At 44.8% G+C, this 10,574-nt stretch overlaps 1 non-coding gene across 1 annotated transcript; it reads right to left on the bottom strand.

Moving 5' to 3' along the window:
- Nucleotides 1–9,299: 9,299 nt before the first annotated feature.
- On the bottom strand, nucleotides 9,300–9,474 carry LOC115598493. The gene has a single exon (XR_003987699.1). It is a non-coding gene; the product is annotated as a U2 spliceosomal RNA (small nuclear RNA).
- Between the last annotated feature and the right edge of the window lie 1,100 nt (nucleotides 9,475–10,574).

A 10,574-nucleotide genomic window follows, 5' to 3' on the forward strand; every position in this document is an offset into this window, starting at 1 on the left:
CAAGTCTTTATGAAATATGATTTATAGGAATTAAAACAACTTTGGTAGAACAAAATAAAATAAATAAATAAATAGAAACAGAAAAAACAACCACAGGTTCAGCTTCTGCTACAATGCTCCATCTTGCACAGGGTAGCTTACCAAATTATTTTATTACAGGAGATTCTCCCTGCCTGGCTCCTGTAAGCATCAGCATCTCACTGCAGAACACAAGAGTGGGAATCCAGCTTTCAGGAACCCTGTTCAGTCAATGACCACAAAATAAACCTCGTGATTGATTCTCACCCAGGTCACAACTTCAGAAATGGTACCGGGAAGCATAACTGACTTGTGCTCTTTTCTACTTCTCTTTGGCCCTGCAACACCTTCTTACTCTTTCCTAGCCATTGGCCAGGTCTTCTCCAAGTTCTTTTTATTAAAACCTTTTCTCCCCCTACACAGTAATAATTTCCCTCAGCAATCACAACCATCTGCTCACGATGTTCTTCTAGACATAGGCATTGGCCAAATCCACTCAGGGGGACAGGGAAGGATAGCACAGAAGGGTCTGAAATTGCATTTGCAGTGGGTGAGAAGTGCATATTGCTGAAGATCATTCTCCTATCAGACAAGCAATGTATTCCCTTACTCTATTTATATACTTGGAATAATTCACTAGCTCACACTTTTCCCAGCTAAGTAAATGCCCACCTCCTGAAATGGATTCAGACTTCTGGAGCACGGAGGTTACACAAGAAGGGTCAGTGTGCAAAGCCCAGTGCCAGAGACACGCAGCTGTTTCCCTCACTCACACTCCCTCCAGATTATTGAACATGAGAATCCCACTTGTACTGCAGATACAGACCTAAGCATGTTACACTCCAGAGCTGGGAGCCATTCCAAACCAGAGTGCTGGGGACATCCAAGTCTGGCCTACTTGTTAGCAGACCATCAAGAATGCTGGGACAACAGGCATGCATTTTGTGGTTATTGCATACTTAGACAGCCTCCCACCCCCTATATGTACTCTAACCCAACAACAAAGCTTTGTTTCTAAGACATATTCTTACAGAATTATTTTAACAACTCTCCCTAAAGGCTTAGAGAAGCCCAATCCTGTTTTCAAAAATGATACCAAGTAGAGTAGACCCCAGGTCAGCCAGACACTGAAACTGTATCATCATTTAAACCATTCACTTGCTACAGGCAACTTATCCTGCATTTTGGTCACAACAACCCCAGGCAATGCTACAGGCTCAGGGAAGAGTGGCTGGAAAGCTGCCTGGTGGAAAAGGACCTGGTGCTGGGCTACACCAGGCTGAAAATGAACCAGCAGTGTGCCCAGGTGGCCAAGAAGGCCAACAGCATCCTGGCTTGTATCAGGAATAGAGTGGCCAGCAGGACCAGGGAAGGGATTCTGCCCCTGTGCTCAGCCCTGGTGAGGCCACAGCTTGAGTCCTGTGACCAGTTCTGGACCCATCACTGGATGAAGATCATCAGGGTAGTGTTAGGTGTCCAGAGGAGAGCAAACAAGCTGGTGAAGGGTCTGGAGAACAAGCCCTGTGAGGTGTAGCTAATGGAAGTGGGATTGTTTAGTTTGTAGGAGGCTGAAGGGAGACCTTACTGCTTTCTACAGCCACCTGACAGGAGGTTGTAGTGAGGTGGGGGTTGGCCTCCTCTCCCAAGTAAATAATGGTAGAGGAAGTGGCTTAAGGTTTAGACTAGATACAAGGAAGAATTTCTTCACTTAAAGAGTAGTCAGGAACCAGAACAGTCTGCCCAGGGGAGGTGGTCCAGTCACCACCCCTGCAGGTCTTCAAGCAATGCGTAGATGTGGCACTTCAGGACATGCTCAGGGGGGCATGGTGGGTTGTTTTCTGGGTCAACAGTAGGATTCAATGATTTTGGAGGTCTTTTCCAACTTTTTCAATAATTTTTTTTTTAGTCTTTTCTTTTTAAATTCTGTGAAAAGTAATGCAGGTATCAGGCAGGACCAGAAAATACTTCAGAAAGCAACAGCTGCTGAGAATTGGGCATTGTAAAGGAAGAACCTAGGATCACAGTAGGACTATACAGCTAAATGTAGAGTCACCAAGGGCTGAGAGCCCATAACCAGAGAACACCTTGAAAAAGCAGAGTGGAGCATTTCTGAGGGCTGCAATACAGCTGTGGAAGCCTGTATTCACATAGCCTAAATTCTACATGGGTTCCTGATCTCAGTGATTGCTGTTAGGTAATTCTGGGAGCTATTGGATTCAGGGGCCTGGCTTTAGTTTCCTTAGGGCTGAATGTTTGGGCTACAGACATTAAAAACAAACAAGAAGAATTCCCCTGCCAGTCAGATGCTGTTCCCATTTGTAAGATGCAATTCTAACCTAAAGGCTTTGTTCTGCCAAAGCTGGCTTCAGCAGGAAGGAGGGTTGTCCAACATTGTCACAATCAAATCCAGTTTATACTGCCAGTAAGATTTATTCTGCATTTATAGTAGTGTAAACTAAGGCAGAACATAATCTGTGTTTATACAGAAGTTCTGAAAACACACGCACGCTGCCGTTGAGGTCTTCTGTGCAGTTTTTCATACATTGTTTTCAAAAAGTCAGCCCAGCAGGGAAACTGGTACTACCTAAAGCCAGGGTGAAAAGCCCTGACCTGAAAATAACTTGGATTTCTTTACACCCAGGAGTTCGGAATACGGCCTGTAGACCGTCTGTTCCTTTCAAAAGCGCTGTCATTAAAGAGTAAAAAAAATAATAATAACAAAACCATCCTCTGGAGGCAAACCTGCCCACACCCCACGCACGTGGTTCTCCTCTCCAGCGCTTCACCCACGCACTCCCTCCCTACACCCAGGCCACGGGGGGCTGTGCCAGAACTCAAACTCACCGTGTTCCACCTACACCGACTCACTCAAGCGTCCAGGGACACGGAAAATCCTCCATCCCCCCCCTCTCCCCTCCCTCCGATCCTTCCCAAACTTTCCCCCCATCTCCCCTTTCCCCAATTCCCGGAGCGCAGCGCCCGGCGCTGGGGCGCTCTCTGGCGGCGCTTGGAGGAACCGCGGGTCCCCCGGCCTTAAAGCCACAAAAATAAGTAAATAAATGATCATTTTTAAATTTCCCTCTCTTTTAAACTTCCTTCCCCGCCCCCCTTCCCTCCCTCCCCCCTTATAAACCGCTTCGCCTTCGCGTTTATTCGATGGGTTTGGGGGTTGGGTTTTGGTGGGGTTGGTTTGGGTCCGTGTTTTTTTTTTTTTTCTTTTTTTTTTGGTTTGGTTTGGGTTTTTTTCAGACCGCTATCGCCCGTTTCCGAAAACTTCCTGGCACTTGAACGCCTTTCAGCGTTTCCAACAGGGAGAGCAAACAAACAAGGTATCTTCAACCTAACAGCTGAACGATGCCTTTCATGGCTTTGAAATTCAGGCGATTTTGGTCTCAGGAAGGGGGAAGGAGGGGAGGAAACCGTAAACAAAAGCAAAAACAAAAAGCAAAAACAAACCAACCAAAAATAAATCAAATAAAAAAAAAAGCAACAACAACAAAACAAACTCACAACCGCCTAAGCCATGAAAAATACTATCAGAAACCTGCTGAGATGCAGCAATCAAATTCCCAAGGATTTCATCTGTATTTTTGCAGTGTTTGTTGTTGGAGGGAAGAGCAGCACTCCCTGGATTTTCCCTGCAGATGAACGAGGAGGAGAAGGGCAGAGGAGAAAGGACTCAGCTCTGCAAGCAAAAACTGTATGGTAATGCAATCCACATAAACAAGCTGAGTTAAAACTGATGAAAACCCTTCTTCTGGCATCTCCTAAGTTCTTCTGAGGGCTTGATTTCACATCCTTAGTGCTACTTTTAATTTATATTTAACATCTGTATTAATTGATTAATACATATATGTTATATCTATAGCTGTGACAACTTCTGCCTGGCATTCTGCTTTGCCCCACAACACTGAATTCATGTACCAGCACTGAGACACAGAGGTTACACCTCAGGACTTGTATTTCCACCATTCTTTGTAAGCACACACACACACACACACAGAGTCCCTTTTCAGCATTTGGGCGTGCAGATGCAAGCAGGAACACAGATCCACAGAACCACTCAACTTTTGAAGTCAGGCTGGAAGCCTTGGGACAATCATAGAATCACAGAATTGGCTGGGTTGGAAGGGACCTCTGAGATCATCAAGTCCAACCCTTGATCCACTCCCCCCGTGGTTCCCAGCCCATGGCACTGAGTGCCACATCCAGGCTCTTTGGAAAGATCTCCAGACACGGAGAATCCACTACTTCCCTGGGCAGCCCATTCCAATGCCTGATCACCCTCTCCAGAAAGAAATTCTTTCTCATCTCCAACCTAAACCTCCCCTGGCACAACTTGAGACCCTGCCCTCTTGTCTTGCTGAGAGTTGCCTGGGAAAAGAGCCCAACCCCCCCCTGGCTCCAATCTCCTTTCAGGGAGTTGTAGAGAGTGATGAGGTCTCCCCTGAGCCTCCTCTTCTCCAGCCTCAACACCCCCAGCTCCCTCAGCCCTTCCTCACAGGAATCCTGCTGGATCCCTTCACAGCCTCCTTGCTCTTCTCTGGACCTGCTCCAGCACCTCAAGCTCCTTCCTGAGCTGAGGGGCCCAGAACTGGACACAGGACTCAAGCTGTGGCCTCACCAGAGCTGAGTATAGGGGCAGAATCCCTTCCCTGGACCTGCTGGCCACGCTCTTCCTGAGCCAGCCCAGGATGCCATTGGCCTTCTTGGCCACCTGGGCACACTGCTGGCTCCTGTTCAGCTTCCTGGCAATCCAGACTCCCAGGTCCCTTTCTGCCACTCTGTGCCCAGCCTGGAGCTCCCCATGGGGTTGTTGTGGCCAAAGTGCAGGACCCGGCACTTGGCCGTGTTGAACCTCATCCCAGATCCCAATCTCAAAACAACTTTAAAAAATAAAAATCAGTGCTATATACACAGCATTATTATTCTTGCTTTTCACTTTACTGGTATGGAGATACTCCTTGAAAGTGTTTGAAATGTTTTGTCTGCTTTTGCTTGAAATCATAGTTCTGTTTGTTACACTACAATTAATCTTCCCGCAGCCAACCCTGATTCCATTGGGATGATGATGATGATGCAGATGAAGAACAAAACAGAAGGATCAGGGGGAACACCTACACCAAAAGTAGCATTTTCATGCCAAAATTCTTAGTCAGGAAAAATCAGGTAAGAGAAGGATGAAAAACATACAAGGCACATCGTATGAAATTCAATTATTTTTTCACTCGACAAGACAGATTAACAACCTGTAGTTGGTGTGACTCAGGATTTACTATGTATATATGTCTCTCAAGCAACATGGGACTTGTTAGTCACAGCCTGTAGAGCCAAAAACCATAGAGCATTTATGTGGCTAAAGTCTTGTATCACAAAGAAGCCAGTTGTGGTATTTAAACCAAATTCTTTCATAAATATCAGAAAGCATCACTCAGTTTATAATACTCAAAAAACCCCCACAAAACAACACAACCCCAAAACGAACAAAAAAACCCAAACCAATCAGCCAGTGGAAACCCTTAACAAATGCAAAATTTTGGTTGCAAGATCAGATATTTCTTACTTCAAGAGTCCATTGTGGCACTGTTTCAAAGCAGTTTCAAGCTGTTCTGGAAAGATCTTTCCTTAAAGCAAAGAAACCTTCATTAACTGTTAATGCTTTTTTTTTTTTTTCTCCAGACTAAAAAACTCTTCCTCCAATAACAAAGGGCAAACAAAACATTTAGACAAATCAACTGTCTCCAGAGGGAAAAATAAATTACTTTAGCAGTCTCAACATCTCAAGTCCTTCCACTTCCACTGTCTATCCTCTACTGAAGTGGACACAGCTTGAAGGAGGGCCCTGGGAAAAGGTTACCATGGTAAAACAGTTTGTCACTGACCTTGGCATCAACACACCTGACACCACTCCAGCATTTTGGAAGCTGGGCAGGACACTTCTGCTGTCACACTAAGAGCAAATTTGTGCTTTTCCACTCAAGCCTCACTAAAGCCATCTTTAGAGATGGATGGCAGGGCAGGATGACATCTTTCCTGTCATCCAGCCTGACAAAAAGCCAGTGGCAGTCACCAACCCAGACAACTGTCAGTGAAAAAGGGTGTGCATGCAGCAAGGACAGCTACAGGAGAGAAGGTGGTGTGGCAGGCTGAGACAAAATGCAACAGAAAAGCCAGATATAAAGTCCTGTAATTTGTCCATTATTAAAGGCCACAGCCAAGGGACAATGCCAAAAAAATAACAAGAAAGACAGTACCTGATTCATCCCCGAGATTAATTTAGTCACACCATTAGTCTGACCCAGAATAAGTTACAGAAATGTTGTAACAAGCAGATTATTTGGGTGCTTTAAGCCAATGGGTTTGTTTTGGCTCATGAAAATGAGCTGAAGAGGTGCACTTTGTGTCTCTGAGGAGATCTGAATGTTCTTAGATAAGAAACCTTTAAATGCCATTCCAGGATTTAGCACCTAAGCCACATTCCATAAAAAGAATTCTAGAGAATTAAACAGTCTTTGCACCAGATCAATCAGGGTGTGTCTTCCTACTCCAGCCTTGCCTACTCACCAGCTACACCACGATGCTCAGCAAATCTGCAGCTGAGTGAGCCAGGTTACCCATAACCTACACTAAGTGTCATGCTTACTGTAACCTTTACAGGTAAACAAAGCTGCACAAGAAAAGAGCTGGGTCACCAAACAAGATTTATTGTCTCAGGCACTGTTTCATGCAGGTACAGCAGTGCCAGAGGTTGATGCTGACTTAACAACCCTTCCACCAGTGCCACCACCCCAAAGCTTTCTGGCAAACACCACAAAAATCCTGGCCACATCCCTAAAATTATGAAATGGAAGAGGAAACAGTTGGTTTTACAAGCCAGCATAGCCTCTTAATAAAGTTTTAAGAAATACTACAAAACTGACTTTAAATTGGAACATTTATAAGCTCACTCCTAATGGGTATGATACACCCAACAGGCTAAGACTAATACAGCTTAGATAAAACAATACCTTTATGGTGTTTCTTATATCCTTGGATTACATCTACTATAACACAATTAATTGCCTGTATTCATGGCATACATTCAGCCATCAGAAAGCTACAGCATTTCTGCCACACCACTCTTTGCATCCTGCAGCTCACCAGAGGCCAGCAGCACAACACAACCCCAGATTCTGCAACATTTAGCTAAGCTTGAATAAATTATTTTCAACTGCAAGTACCAAGCTCTTACCTTCTTTAGAACAGCCACATTCTTTGTGTACCACTTTCAGTAACACCTTTTCCAGTTCCTCCTAGCTCCTACAAACAACAGACAGAAAGAAATCAAGGTCAGTAAGTAACCTCTTTCCTGTGAATCTTCTATCACAATATTTTGCACTAATTCAGAAAGTCTGGAACCATTTGCTGTTAGTCACATTACATTTCTAGTGCATTCCCAAGTCGTTTTATCAGCACAAGAATCTGGAATCTGGAATTAAAGATTTCTTTTTTCCAAGCTCTCCCCTGAAGCAAGCTCCCCTTAGTTCTCCTACTGAAAGGGATTCATGAGGTACTTAAGCTTCTGAGAAGGTGTCAGTGATAATTTCCAACCGAGGTCTCTAAGAGTCTTTTTAAAATATTTTTTGGTTTAGAGGTTTTCAGCAAGCGAAGGGAAGAGGGCTGGGTGTACATGGAGATTCCCAAGACATTAAATGACAGGAAAAATCTGTGGCAAAGCAGGATACATTACAAAATCCTAACTTTGCATATACAGCTTCAGTCTCTGAACTACTTACTATCAGCCAAGAACAAGATCTTGGGGTATAACCAGTAATTATTTGCAAACAGCTCCCTACTGAACCAGAAGTGTAAGGCAGGATGCTTTGGGAACTATGCCACAGCATAAACATTTATGTGAGCCCAATTTCTCAGTACTCTGTATCATTTGTTAGGGCTAGAAAAGACACAAAGAAGAATGACAAGGTTGGTCAAAGGTATGGAACAATTTCTGTTCAATTTGTACAAGCAAAGCTAAGAAAAAGAAAGATGTTGACTCCTCAGACTGGAAGAGATGGCTGAGGTGGGAAATAGTAGAAAGTCTATAATGTTGTGACTACCAGAAAGGGCATAGAATTTGCAATCTGTCCTAAAACAAAGGGTTTGTATGTCAAAATTGCCCTACTTTTGGTCCTGCTCCAGCAGGGGGGTTGGACTTGATCATCTTCAAAGGTCCCTTCAAACCTCTGAGATCATGTGCAAATTAACACAGGCAATACTTCCTCACATAGAATCATGGAATTGGCTGGGTTGGAAGGGACCTCTGAGATCACCAAGCCCAACCCTTGATCCACTCCCCCCGTGGTTCCCAGCCCATGGCACTCAGTGCCACATCCAGGCTCTTTTTAAATATCTCCAGACACGGAGAATCCACTACTTCCCTGGGCAGCCCATTCCAATGCCTGATCACCCTCTCCAGAAAGAAATTCTTTCTCATCTCCAACCTAAACCTCCCCTGGCACAACTTGAGACCCTGCCCTCTTGTCTTGCTGAGAGTTGCCTGGGAAAAGAGCCCAACCCCCCCCGGCTCCAACCTCCTTTCAGGGAGTTGGAGAGAGTGATGAGGTCTCCCCTGAGCCTCCTCTTCTCCAGCCTCAACACCCCCAGCTCCCTCAGCCCTTCCTCACAGGAATTCTGCTGGATCCCTTCACAGCCTCCTTGCTCTTCTCTGGACCTGCTCCAGCACCTCAATCTCCTTCCTGAGCTGAGGGGCCCAGAACTGGACACAGGACTCACGCTGTGGCCTCGCCAGGGCTGAGCACAGGGGCAGAATCCCTTCCCTGGACCTGCTGGCCACGCTGGTCCTGAGCCAGCCCAGGATGCCCTTGGCCTTCTTGGCCACCTGGGCACACTGCTGGGTCATGTTCAGCTTCCTGGCAATCCAGACTCCCAGGTCCCTCTCTGCCTGGCTGCTCTCAGCCACTCTGTGCCCAGCCTGGAGCTCCCCATGGGGTTGTTGTGGCCAAAGTGCAGGACCTGGCACTTGGCTGTGTTGAACCTCATCCCACTGGAATCAGCCCAACTCTCCAGTCTGTCCAGGTCCCTCTGCAGAGCCCTCCTGCCTTCCAGCTGATCCACACTTCCCCCCAGCTTAGTGTCATCTGCAAACTTGCTGATGATGGACTCAATCCCCTCATCTAAATCATCAATAAAGATATTGAACAGCACTGGGCCCAACACTGATCCCTGGGGGACACCACTAGTGACCGGCCGCCATTTTGATGCAGCCCCGTTCAGCACCACTCTCTGGGCCCGGCCCTCCAGCCAGGCAGAGCAGAGGGAGCAAGCTCCGGGTCCAACTCCCAGGCCCAAAAACCCGTTCAATATAAAGTCCTCTCATCGAGGACGTATCAGATATTAAACTGAAAAGAACAGATACTACACTTTTGTATTTTGTAATTGTTAACTATATACAACTATAACTATATACTATATGTAATTTAAACTATATTTTGTAATTGTTAACTATAGTTAGCAATTAAGTTACAGAAGTCCTTGTCAAAAGGGGCTGTGGCCACAAAAAAATGTCCATGCACTTAAAATCAATAGCTTCATGCAGTAAAAGTACAGCAGTGACTTTTTAAGTCTTCCTGGATGAACAATTTTTAAATCCAGTTTGGTGCCTGGGTCACTGGTTCAGTTGTCTACTTTGCAACCCAGTACATTCAGACTTAATCAGTTCCTGCTATTTCTAATTAAAAGATCCATAGACACACTCAGGTTTGGAGGGGTTGTGGGGTTTTTGCTTGTGCAGTTTTTTGGTGTTTGGTTGGTTTTTTTTCCCTGGCTGGGCAACTGTGGTTTTGCTTATTTGGTGAAGTATCAAGGGCTCTTTGATTTTCTTCAATGACATTGGCATTATCCTCCTATAAAGGCAATGTTTGCATTACTCAGTCTATATCTATGGATTTCCAAGCACATACAGCAAATATGCTGTCTCTGAGGAAAAAAAAAATAGAATAACAGGTCTACACCTGATGGCAATGTTTATTTTATCTGTAAAGTCCTGCTTTCACTTATTGACCCACTATAAGACTTTTAGCCTCTTGTCATGATATACACCTGCAAAGTTACCATTTCCTATATACAATTACTAATCAAGAGATTCTCCAGTATCTTGGTGACTCTGCCCCACAGAATGATCTCTTTGCTTTGAATTCTGTGTGGGTGAAAAAAAATTCCAAAACAAAACACAAATGAACCTTAAAATATTTTTTCTGTTTCTTTCTTCTCCATTTAACTTATTTTTTTTCCTTAGAAACTTGTTGAATCCGTTCTTAAGTCTTCTCCAAAAAGGATCACCCCTCAATTTACAGGGCTGACGACTGCATGAATGGATGTAAATCCCTGTTAGAAAGTTTACTAAATACTTGTATTCCTCCTGGCAGAATTTTTCAGATTTCATTCTCCTGAAGTCAGAATGTTGGACACAGACATCCAGAGCTACACTGTATAAAGACATTCACCTGCTATTTTAATTTTATCCAGAATCTGTGGGAGCAGATTCTTCACCACACAGT

The sequence above is a fragment of the Calypte anna genome, chromosome 5A, assembly GCF_003957555.1.
Source record: "Calypte anna isolate BGI_N300 chromosome 5A, bCalAnn1_v1.p, whole genome shotgun sequence".
Classification (NCBI taxonomy): Eukaryota; Metazoa; Chordata; class Aves; order Apodiformes; family Trochilidae; genus Calypte; species Calypte anna.